The sequence below is a fragment of the Euprymna scolopes genome, chromosome 19 (assembly GCF_053919585.1).
Source record: "Euprymna scolopes isolate OS-2025 chromosome 19, ASM5391958v1, whole genome shotgun sequence".
Lineage (NCBI taxonomy): Eukaryota > Metazoa > Mollusca > Cephalopoda > Sepiida > Sepiolidae > Euprymna > Euprymna scolopes.
In genome coordinates, this window is record NC_136500.1 from 151,366,218 (window position 1) to 151,378,961 (window position 12,744).

Sequence of the window (12,744 nt, forward strand, 5' to 3'; positions counted from 1 at the left end):
AAACTGGAATTGTTTCATAAAAACATTGGATCTTTTAAAATTTCCACACATGATTTTTGTGTCCACAAGAGAAAGATTTTTGCTCTTTGTCTGCAAAGACATACGGATTAGCTACCCACTGGAAAGTCTTTTTCATCTCCACGACTTATACAGATTTGCTACCCATCGGAAACTCTTCTGAAATTAAACATGGCTTTCAATTCAAAATGTTGTTTGTATACATTAATATTAATATTTTACATCATGTGTATCAACATTAGACATAAAATAAATAAAGTAAATAATGGGCAATCAACAATTCCCCCACTAACCAACAATCACGAGGTTGTCTCCTCAGCAACCGACAAGGCTAACATGCTTGCCAGTCGGTTTGCCTCAAACTCCACACTGGACCCTTCCAACCACCCCCTACCTGACTTTCCTATGCGGACAGACGCCACACTAGACGATCTGAAAACCACCCCTGCTCAGGTGCATGCTATCATAAAAAACCTTGACACCTCAAAAGCATGTGGACCCGATCTTATTCCAGCTGTGCTATTAAAAAAGTGCTCAGCCGAAGTAGCTCCAGTTCTCTCCAAACTCTACAACAAATGTCTTAATGAAGCTTGCTTTCCGGGCTGTTGGAAAACTGCTTCTGTTGTACCAGTATTCAAGAATTCTGGCGAAAGGACAGACCCATCAAATTATCGCCCCATTAGCCTCCTCCCACTTTTTGCCAAAATATTTGAGACCATAATTAACCATGCTCTAGTCCATCATCTTACAGATGCTAAACTACTGACTGACAAACAATATGGATTTAGACAAGCCCGTTCCACAGCAGACATCCTCACCGTGATCTCTGAACGTATATACCAATCACTGGACAAAGCGGGGGAAGGCAGAGCGGTAGCTCTAGATATATCTAAGGCTTTTGACAGGGTATGGCATGAGGGTCTCCTCAGTAAAATCAGATCATACGGTATCACTGGTAGAATACTTAACATAATTAAATCCTTCTTAGATAAGAGAAAAATCCAGGTAGTCCTCGACGGTCGCACATCTAAACAATATGATATAAATGCGGGAGTGCCCCAGGGTTCTATCCTTGGACCTCTATTGTTCCTGATATTCATAAATGACCTCCCCGACAACATTGCCTCTGAGATGGGTATATATGCTGATGACACTACACTCTATGGCAGACACGACAGGAAGACGAATGAACACATTTCTAAAGAAATGGCAGAAACACTAGAGGAAGACCTCCAATCTGTAGTGGAATGGGGACAAAAGTGGTTGGTCGCGTTCAATGCTGCCAAGACTAAACTAGTTTCATTCAATAATTACAAGAAACCCTCTCTACCACCAATAGCAATGGCCAACGACTCTTTATCTGAGAGTCCATCTTTCAAACTCCTTGGCCTAACGTTCACAGGAAACATGAGTTGGAACAATTACATTGAAGGCATTGCCAGGGCCGCTGCAAGAAAGGTAGGCTCTCTCTACCGTGCTAGAAAACTACTAACACCCGAAAGTATTCTGTACCTCTATAAGGCCACCATTCGCCCATGTATGGAGTATTGCTGCCACATCTGGGCTGGTGCATCTGCTACTAGTCTCTCGCTCCTTGACAAGGTTCAAAAGAGAGTCGCAAATCTGATAGGCCCTGAACTGGCATCTAAGCTTCAGCCTCTGTCCCATCGACGAAATGTTGCATCCCTCTGCCTGTTCTACAAGTATTTTAGTGGTGAATGCTCTGATGAACTGCAATCACTTGTGCCCCCACGACGCGAGCACCCTCGACAAACCCGACAGGCTACTAGATCCCACCCCCACACTGTAGAGGTCCCTAGATGTAAAAGATCTTTTTACTCCAATAGTTTCTTCCCCAGAACCGCAAGACTCTGGAATTCCATTCCAGGTCCCTGCTTCCCCAACAGTACTGACGTGCAGAAGTTCAAGTGTAACGTGAACCGACACCTTGCTGCCCAAATCCCTACACAGTACCCCAGTAGTTGTTGCCCCTGATAGTAGCCCCCTACACCAAAGTGGCAATTTGCCTTGTTTGGGGTGAAAATGTAATAAAAAAAAAAAAAAAAAAAAAAAAAAAATCAGTTTGTGTCTTTTCTATAAGAGTTTGTGGCAATTTTGTCAGGAACGTGTTAACACAAAGCATTTTCAACCGATGAAAACCGTTTTAAGCCCCAAAAAGAACAAATCTATGTGCAAAATAATAATCTGTAAACTTAGTAACTCCTACAAGAATAGTGACCAAATGAGATTTTCCCCAGAAGATACCAGCCGATCACACCTTGTACAAAAGATCAAAAAATCATACAAACATCACCTTCCCCCCCCCCTTGACCAAGGGAGGCGAAAATGATTCAATTCAATAACTCACATACCAGCATTCTTTATCTCCCGCATGCATTCCTACACAGAAACAAGAGTCAGGCAAACAGAAATGAATTGTTCCTATTTACAATGCCTCCCCACGGGGCAGAGTCAGACACCAGGGTCGTTTCTTAACGTGGAGAAAAGGAACAAAAATAAAAATTGTCTCAGTCGTGAAGGATTTCTCCTCCACTGACAGAGAACAAGAAATTGAAGTGCAGCATCTGAAGAACAGATACTACACTTTGAGGTATTTATTTGCTCCCCCACTGAGCAAATTAGGCACAAGGCCGATTTTTAATGTGAGGAGTGAAGGGGAAATGGGAACCAACTCCCCTGGGAGTAGGGGAGCTGGATAGTGACAATTGGTATGAAGGGTTGCCCCTACATTGACGAAGGTCTTATATGTGGGGTTTCCCCCCACATATGGTCTTTGCTTGCAGTATCTGCCGGAACATCTTGCCTACCACGACCTGTGGAAATTCCACAGCAGCATCTTTGATATGTAATATATTGCTGCTTGCCATTCTGTGGACGTTCAACGTGAATGAGGACCCTGCAATACTATTGTAGCTTTTTTGTTAAATCTGTAAAAGTATTTATCTAAGTAATCTGGTTGATGTAGTTTCCAAATATACAAATATCCAAATATCCACATATACAAATATCCAAATATCCAAATATCCAAATATCCAAATATACAAATATACAAATATCCAAATATACAAATATCCAAATATCCAAATATCTAAATATCCAAATATACAAATCTACAAATATCCAAATATCCAAATCTACAAATATCCAAATCTACAAACATCCAAATAGACAAATATCCAAATATCCAAATATCCAAATATACAAATATACAAACATCCAAATATCCAAATATACAAATATACAAATATAAAAATATCCAAATATTCAAATATACAAATATACAAATATCCAAATATCCAAATATACAAATATCCAAATATCCAAATATCCAAATATACAAATATACAAATATAAAAATATCCAAATATACAAATATAAAAATATCCAAATATACAAATATCCAAATATACAAATATCCAAATATACAAATATCCAAATAACCAAATATACAAATATCCAAATATCCAAATATACAAATATCCAAATATCCAAAAATATAAAAATATACAAATATCCAAATATACAAATATCCAAATATCCAAATGTCCAAATATACAAATATCCAAATATCCAAATATCCAAATATTCAAATATACAAATATACAAATATACAAATCTACAAATCTACAAATATCCAAATATCCAAATATAAAAATATACAAATATCCAAATATACAAATATCCAAATATACAAATATCCAAATATACAAATATACAAATATCCAAATATACAAATATACAAATATACAAATATACAAATATCATAATATCCAAATCTACAAATATCCAAATATCCAAATCTACAAATATCCAAATATACAATTATACAAATATACAAATATCCAAATATAAAAATATACAAATATACAAATATCCAAATATAGAAATATCCAAATATCCAAATATCAAAATATCCAAATATCCAAATATACAAATATACAAATATCCAAATATCCAAATCTACAAATATACAAATATCCAAATATCCAAATATACAAATATCCAAATATACAAATATAAAAATATACAAATATACCAATATCCAAATATCCAAATATACAAATATACAAATATACAAATATCCAATTATCCAAATATACAAATATACAAATATCCAAATATACAAATATACAAATATCCAAATATCCAAATCTACAAATATCTAAATATACAATTATACAAATATACAAATATACAAATATAAAAATATACAAATATACAAATATCCAAATATCCAAATATCAAAATATCCAAATATCCAAATGTACAAATATACAAATATCCAAATATCCAAATATACAAATATCCAAATATCCAAATATACAAATATCCAAATATACAAATATCCAAATATACAAATATCCAAATATCCAAATATCCAAATATCCAAATATCCAAATATACAAATATCCAAATCTACAAATCTACAAATATACAAATATCCAAATCTACAAATATCCAAATCTACAAATATACAAATCTACAAATCTACAAATATACAAATATCCAAATATACAAATATACAAATATACAAATATCCAAATATCCAAATATACAAATATCCAAATCTACAAATATGCAAATATCCAAATATCCAAATATACAAATATCCAAATATACAAATATCCAAATATCCAAATATACAAATATACAATATACAAATATACAAATATACAATATACAAATATACCAGGATATTGTGGTTTATCTCTATTACCATGATAGAGATCTGTGACATATTTTCATTGTATGGACCCTCGGCACAAATGGGAACTCCCGTACGATATCATTTACCATCTTGAGACAAAACAGATATTACACTTGAATCTGGTGATGGATGCCCTTTTCTCTACCCTGCAACCTCTCTCCCACAAAAGAGACGTTGCGAGCCTATCTTTGTTTTATCGTTATTTCCATGGCAGGTGCTCGTCTGAACTCCAATTTCTGGTCCAGCCTCTCCAATCTTTCACGAAAAACACCCGTCTTGCTGAATCCACTGTGAAAAATTTCCCCTACTCTTTATCTGTGCCTAAATCAAAACGTAGATTCCATGAACAAAGCTTCTTTCTTAGAACTGCACGCCTGTGGAACTCTGTTCCGTCTGCCTGCTTCCCACCTGACTACAACTTGGATGTTTTCAAGTCCAACGTTAACAAATTCCTAATGAACCGCCCCCTTAAGTAAACACTTCATCAAATCTCCACACTAACGTAATGTACTTGCAATAACCCTTATGCCTGAGTGGCTTCCGGGCCTTGATAAGTGGTGACCACCGTGTAAAAAAAAAAAAAATCTTAGAATAAGAAGATATCTGACAATCTAAAAGCAGATTCTATGAACAACGCTCCTTTCCTAGAACAGCCCACCTGTGGACCACTGTTCTGCTGGCCTGCTTCCCAGTTAAATACAACATGGTAGCCTTTAAGTCCAATGCAAACAAGTTCTTCTTGGACCGTCCCTGTAAATCATAAAATTCTACTCAATTTATACCATTAACGAATACTACACTACCATCTTGCATTCATTAACCCTTATCCTCGAAAGGTCTTCGGGCCTTGATAAGTGGTAATTCCCTAGTAAAAAAAAAAATAGAGAATGTTAATAATAGAAAAAAATCCATGAATATGGATGAAGATAAAAAGTTATAAAGTTTTGTTTAAGGTTTGGTTGGTTGTTTTTGTTTTACGGCATATCAACCCTTTTCAGGTTATTTAATGCCGAATCCAGTGATTTTGAAGAAAATTTTTTTCATAGAATATATTTGTTTTTTTTTTGTTTTTTTTTTGTTTTTCAAGTCGGTTTCTATTTAACCCATAGTTGGGACCCTAACAGGTACTACCACTCTGGGTCAGAGTGAATCTAGGAGCAATGACAATTAAAAGATTCGCTCCACACTCCCCAAAGCCCGCAGGCTGGGGTTTCACCATCGGATATATTTTATGGTCATATCCAGGACCTTTGTTTAAGGACAAAAGAGTTCATATATGTGTACTGTATATAAAGTTATGGTCTTGTAGTAGCCATGATGGATTTTGTATCTTCTCGTCGAAGTCGAACCTAGGGCTAAAATCCCGGGGCTGAGGAGGGGTTTCTGTTTTACCCCAAGAGAGAAGTTTTATGGGTTGGAGTCATACAGAGTTTGTTCTCCGTGCCGTGTCCGAATGAAGAAGAGAGGAAGTAAACCTGTACGTTAACCCTTTTTATCAACTTTTGTCACGTGATCAGCTCGCCTGGGAGATTGCCTCTGATTGGACAAACCAGAAGGGAAGCTGAATGTTTGCACCAATAAGCATTGAGGTTAATGAACCAAACCCAGGTTCAAAATCGTGAATAGCAAACTGTTGCTGCCGCCGCTGCTGCTACAGACCGACGGACAGAATCTCTTTAAAACTTACACAGATGTAGCTAACAAAAAATAAATAAATAAATAAAAAAATTAAAAAAAAAAAAAAATAATAATAAAAAAAAGAAATGCCTGCTTTTGAGTCGTTTGTGTATTTGCATGAGATTTAATCTGAGAGTTTTAGTCTGGAGAAAGCGAATCGACTTTTCCGTCTATATTGACTAAAGTCCATGGGAGAATAAGTTAGAAGTTTTCATTGAAGTCAGAAGAATCGGCAAGCAAAACGCAAGTACTATCAAGATAATGCCAATGTTTGTTTTACATGTAACCGCTTGGATTGGGGGGGGGGGGGTGATGGTGTACAAATCATACAATAAAAAAAAAATAAATAACTGTTTGGATCAAATAACACTTCTCGGCCTTCAGGCTGAAGCAGTTGTAATTTACCTCGCCCAGCCTGAGTAATATTAACACCAGTTGAGGTTGCATATCGACGATCAATCCGACAAAGTCTAGGTCATTTAGGAGTAGTGGATGACCTTGCATCCGTCGGCTGAGGTATGGTCCTGGGTGGTCATAGGAGGTCATCCCTTCTAGGTTGTTGCTTCCCGTCTTTCGAATGGAGTAAGTTTATTGCTTACGACCTCAGGCGTTTCTACTGGGAAATACCGAGAGAGCTGCTCAGTCAATTTTAAACATCCAGAGGACACCTTCTTTAGGAACGCTGGCATAACTGCCTCCACCTTTAAACCTTGTGTTCTTGGGAAGGAAGTAAATATTGCACAGCTGAATAAGTGCTCATAAGAGTTGGAGATACGTTCTCGGCAATCAGTCCAACTGGGTAAGGTATGATTCTGCTTAGTCCTAGATTGTCTAAATTCCCAGACTTTAGCTTCTCTCTGAAAAACGATTACTTTAGTGCTAATCACCTGAGGCACCACTATTGTGAAATGCCGAAAGGCCAGAGTGCAGTTAACCTAGTGCGCTGGCTTTTCAAAATCAACCTGATCTTGTATCTGATCTTCTGAAGATGAAAGTAAAAAAAATGTGGACATTTAAATATAAATTATTTATAAAAACATTTTTGGCGACACGAATACATGCATGTTTATATCATTATTTAAAGTCTAGAATCCTCGGCCTATGGTGAAGATTTTTGTAGTGACCTGAGGAAACAAGACTCTAAATAAGGTCATAACTGAAACATGTACGCACATGTGGCACAAAATACTAAACACTATCTTTTGAACATTGTAGCTCAACAGGATGGACACTTATGAACTAACAACCCAGCAAGCACTATATATATATATATATATATATATATATATATATATATATAAAATAAGAATTACAGTTAAGTTTACCAACATGATCCAAGATGGCAAAACTAAAGTAAATTATAAATATTAAAGAATTAATATTTATAAAATTATCTCAACCAGATGTAAAAGCTCGATAAAACCAAATAGGAGATAGAGCTTATAATAAGAACAAGTAGTTAATAAAACATTAAAAAACACTTTGAAAAAGAGTTAAAAGCATATTTAATTTTAAAAAGGAAGCACTAGATAAGTGGATAGTCCTTAATCCGCAGAGTTTCGAAGAAATACTTTCCTTCTCATCAGAAGGTAGGATTTAGCAAAACTCAGGATCGGATTTTGATTGCAAAAATATTAAATGAAACTACAAGTAAGTTATAGATCTTACTTGATAACAAAAAGTGAAACAGAGGGAATAGGGTGAATAAAAAAGTGATTTCACGTGAATGGATAGTCTGGTGAAGGGTAAAATATCCAATGACGGTAAAATCCAAAGATGCAGAATCCAAGACAGTTAGTTACATTTCCATTCGCACAAGTAAAATTCAAGGGAATCGTGTAATTGGAAGATGATCCAAAGTAATCCAAAAGGTAGAAATCCATGGAATAATTCACAAATAGGTACAAGGAAAAGGGAAAGAATTCCAATATATTAAAAGAAAGATAAAATGCGCGTAAAAAATGGGAATGGAAGAAATATACAGCTCGACTGTCGAGGTAAAGCTGAATTAAGGAAAATGAGTGAAGAAATTTCGGAGATAGAAAGATTACAAAATCTAACTTTTTTCTCCGTTTGATTGAATAGGGAATCTTCCTGTTCTCTAGACTATTAATAACTGGAGTTAAAGATGTATTATTATTGTTTTGTGTTCTTTAATTTTTTGAAGGAATGCGTGTGGTTTGAAATTCTTATTTTTATTAAGTTTGAAGTTGAAGTGAATATGTTTAATGTATTTTCATTTTTTAATGACTTATTCAACTCAGGGTCGGTAAATTGTTATGTTGGAAAACGGTGTTGATTGAAATTCTGAAGATATACAAGGCGAAAGCTGGTATTTTGTGGGTTTATATTAGGAATTATATTATTAGAATTGCTATTTTGGTTGTTGTTGATGTTATTAGAATCTTGGTTACCTATAGGTATTTTGATTGATGAAGGTATTTTGATTGGACTCATTATTTCTTCTGTAGATTTGGTTGCTCCTATGTGTCTGCAATTGTATCCCTGTGCAAGCGTATACCACGTCTTTGTGTATGCAATCGTTATTTAGAGGGCATTCATTTTTATTTTGGCGGTTGCATTTATTCCTAAGGACTAAATTATTGAAAATATTCTGAATTTTTTTAATTTTCATATTATTTGTTGAAATTATAGTCTGAGCTAGATTCGGCATTGTAGAGTATGATATTTTTATAGCGTTTTTATTTAATATTGTGTTGTACTTATGTGGGTACCTAAACGATTTTTCTACTATTCTAAAGAATTCCTTAGGTATGTTGCTTTTTACATTTTAGCTATATGGTGGATTGAACCATATAGCCTTCTTTCGTCTTATTCTTCTGATTTTATTATATTGTTTTTGATTAGGATTGTATTGTTATGAATATGTTGTCATGTGTCTTTGTTATTAGTTTTTATTGTGAGTAATAACTGAATTTAACTTTTTAACTAGAGTTTTTTTTTGTTATATTCTATATGTTCTTTATTTTTGTTATATTCTTTATATCCTGAGTTCCTTAAAATACTGTTGTAAAATGTCGATACTTTGTCAAAAGCCTTTTTGTCAGCTGACAGATTTGAGATCCTTTTGGATATAGAAGGTACTATTTTTTTTTTTTTTACACAGTGATCACCACTTATCAAGGCCCGGAAGCCACTCAGGGATAAGGGTTATTGCAAGTACATTACGTTAGTGTGGAGATTTGATGAAGTGTTTACTTAAGGGGGCGGTTCATTAGGAATTTGTTAACATTGGACTTGAAGACATCCAAGTTGTAGTCCGGTGGGAAGCAGGCAGACGGAACAGAGTTCCACAGGCGTGCAGTTCTAAGAAAGAAGCTTTGTTTATGGAATCCGCATTTTGATTTAGGCACAGATATAGAATGGGGGTAATTTTTCACAGTGGATTCAGCTAGACGGGTGTTTTTCGTGAAAGATTGGCGAGGGGGGGGGCAGACATTGGAGTTCAGACGAGCACCTGCCATGGAAATAAGGATAAAACAAAGACAGGCTTGCAACGTCTCTTCTGTGGGAGAGAGGTTGCAGAGTAGCGAAAAGGGCATCCCCCACTAAGCCACGAAGTCTATTTTGTACTCTGTCAAGGCAGGATAGGCTGTTTTTTAGCAGCTCCTGCCCAGATATGGCAACAGTATTCCATCCTTGGACATACCTGGCTTTTATATAGATAGAGAATTGCATCAGTAGTGAGATATCTTCTGGAGCGGTAGAAGGATCCCACCATCTTTCCAGCGACCTTGGCAACAGACTTGATGTATGTGTTCCATTTCAGATCAGGAGTAAAGGTCAAACCCAGAAGCTTGTCAAAACACAGAGCCTCACCCAGACGAGAGCCATCCATCACAGTTGATGCCAGATGGGGATCAGAGCGTTGATGATGTAAGGATAGGAGTTTGGTTTTGGATGCATTAAACGTAACCAACCACATCTTCCCCCACTGAACCACGTGCTTGAGATCAGAGGAGAGAGAATCAGAGAGAACTTTGTCATTTACAGCCTTTGATGTGTTGCCGTAGATGGTCGTGTCATCAGCATAGATGTCAACGAATGATTTAAGTATGTGTTTTGGGAGTTCATTGATGTAGATCAGGAAGAGAGTTGGGCCCAAGATTGACCCCTGAGGGACTCCAGCATTTATATTGCAGGCCTCCGATTTTTGTCCATCGACCACTACTCTTATGAGCCTATCGGAGAGAAATGATTTAATGATTGAGAAAACATTTCCAGTTATACCGTAGCTGGAAATCTTGTGAAGTAGACCCTTATGCCATACCTTGTCGAAGGCCTTTGATATATCAAGAGCAATTGCCCTAGAAAGGAAGCCTTTGTCAAGAGATTCACTAATCCTGTGGGATATAACCATCAGCACATCTGCGGTAGATCTTGCAGAGCAGAAACCATATTGTGTGTCACTAAGAAGGTTATTCCTGCTGAGGTGGTTGACTATTTCTCTATTTAATATGGATTCCAGCAACTTACTCATAACACAGAGAAGACTTATTGGTCTGTACTGAGAGGGAGATGACAATTTTTATTTAAAAATCGACGTTGGTGTCTAACTCTGCCCTCGTGGGAAGGCAAGTAAATAGGAACAAGAATTAATTATTGACTTTAGATTGTTTGTGTACATAAAATAGGTCCAGATTAGGCTTATGGTAAGGCGTGCAACATTCAGAATATCCAAGAAGTTGGATTCTTTTTTTATTTGAGTCAACTTCAATTGTTAGGCCATAATTTTGGAAAGATTTGTGTAGCTTTTTTATAGTGTTATTGTATTGCCTAGGCGTGGCTGTATATATATATATATATATATATATATGTACACACGACGAACCTTCCATTCATTTTTACATATACATACGCAGAAACATCCCCACATATATACACGTTTAACACATGGTGTGTTAGTACCTTTGATTTGAAAGATTTGTATTTGCATTGAAATAACATGAATTTTTATTCATTAGACACCTCCAAAAGTCACCACAAAATATCTCCTCCCCCCATATTTAAAACCATGTAACTTTATCATAAATTATTATCAATATAACTTTTGTACCATTTAAAAGAAGGGCAAAATAAACTAATAATAATTTTTAAAAATTTTTTCATCGAACGAAAATAATGAAATTGCGAGACAAAAATCGTTTTTACATAATTGGCGTTCTAAAATAACGTTACCATTAATGCATAAAATATGCATTAATATTTTAATGAAACTCTTGCAGGGAGATGTCGACGTCCTCTTACATAGAGCACCTGGAATTCTAATTCCAAATTTGGTCACCCATTTTAGTAATGACCAGGCTCAACATTGCTTAACTTCAGCAATCTGATGAGAACTGGTGTGTCAACGTGATTATGTCATATGTCTACATGTCAGTGCAGTCAGGGAAGTAAGAGATCAGGATGGAATTTCCAAATATAGCTGTTTGAGGGAAGGAACTATTAAAGTAGATGGCTTTCCAGCATCTAGGCACCGCAACACTGAAGAGGTAGGATTTTGCTGTTTGTCGGGTTAGTCAGGAGTATGTACATCATAGGAGTATTAGTGCTATGAGTTCATCAGAACACATTCAATTAAAGTACTTGCTAAACAGGCACAGATATGCAACATTGCGATGATGTAAAGATGTTGGATCTTGGCTGATAGTGGAGGATTTATCAGATTGGAAACTCTTTTTTAAATGCTGTCTAAATGGGAGAGACTATTCGTAGATGTACCAGCCCAGATGTGGCAACAATACTCCATGCATAGGCAAATTGTGATTTTGTAGACGTACGGGATACTCTCAGGTGTGAGTAATTTTCTAGCACGGTATAGGGAGCCCACCGTTTTTGCAGCAACCTTGGCAATATCCTCAAATTATGTTCCAATTCATATTGCCTGTGAATGTTAAGCCGAGGAGTTTGAACGAAGAGCTCTCAGGTGATCGACTCCTGTTCTCATCTTGGGTGTTATCCTCGCAACATTTCAGCCAATGTAACGTCCAATTTGTTTGGGTGAATCTTATCGTACCTAGGAATCTTTATTGAATTTTGGAATCTGCACAGAATTTAAAATGGAACTCTTTACTTAATCCATGACGATAGCATGCTCTCCTTCTGTCAGCCATGACCAGTTAGAAGTTTTAATATGGCTAATGGAACAAGAACATTCTGCCCTCATGGATGAAATAAGAAGTTTAGCTTCTATCGATTCAATAGATATTTAAATTCTTATGCAATTCTCTAGTTATATAAGAGCCACATCCGGGCAGGAGCTTCTTGAAAGACCTTATCCTGCTTTGAGTTCAAGATAG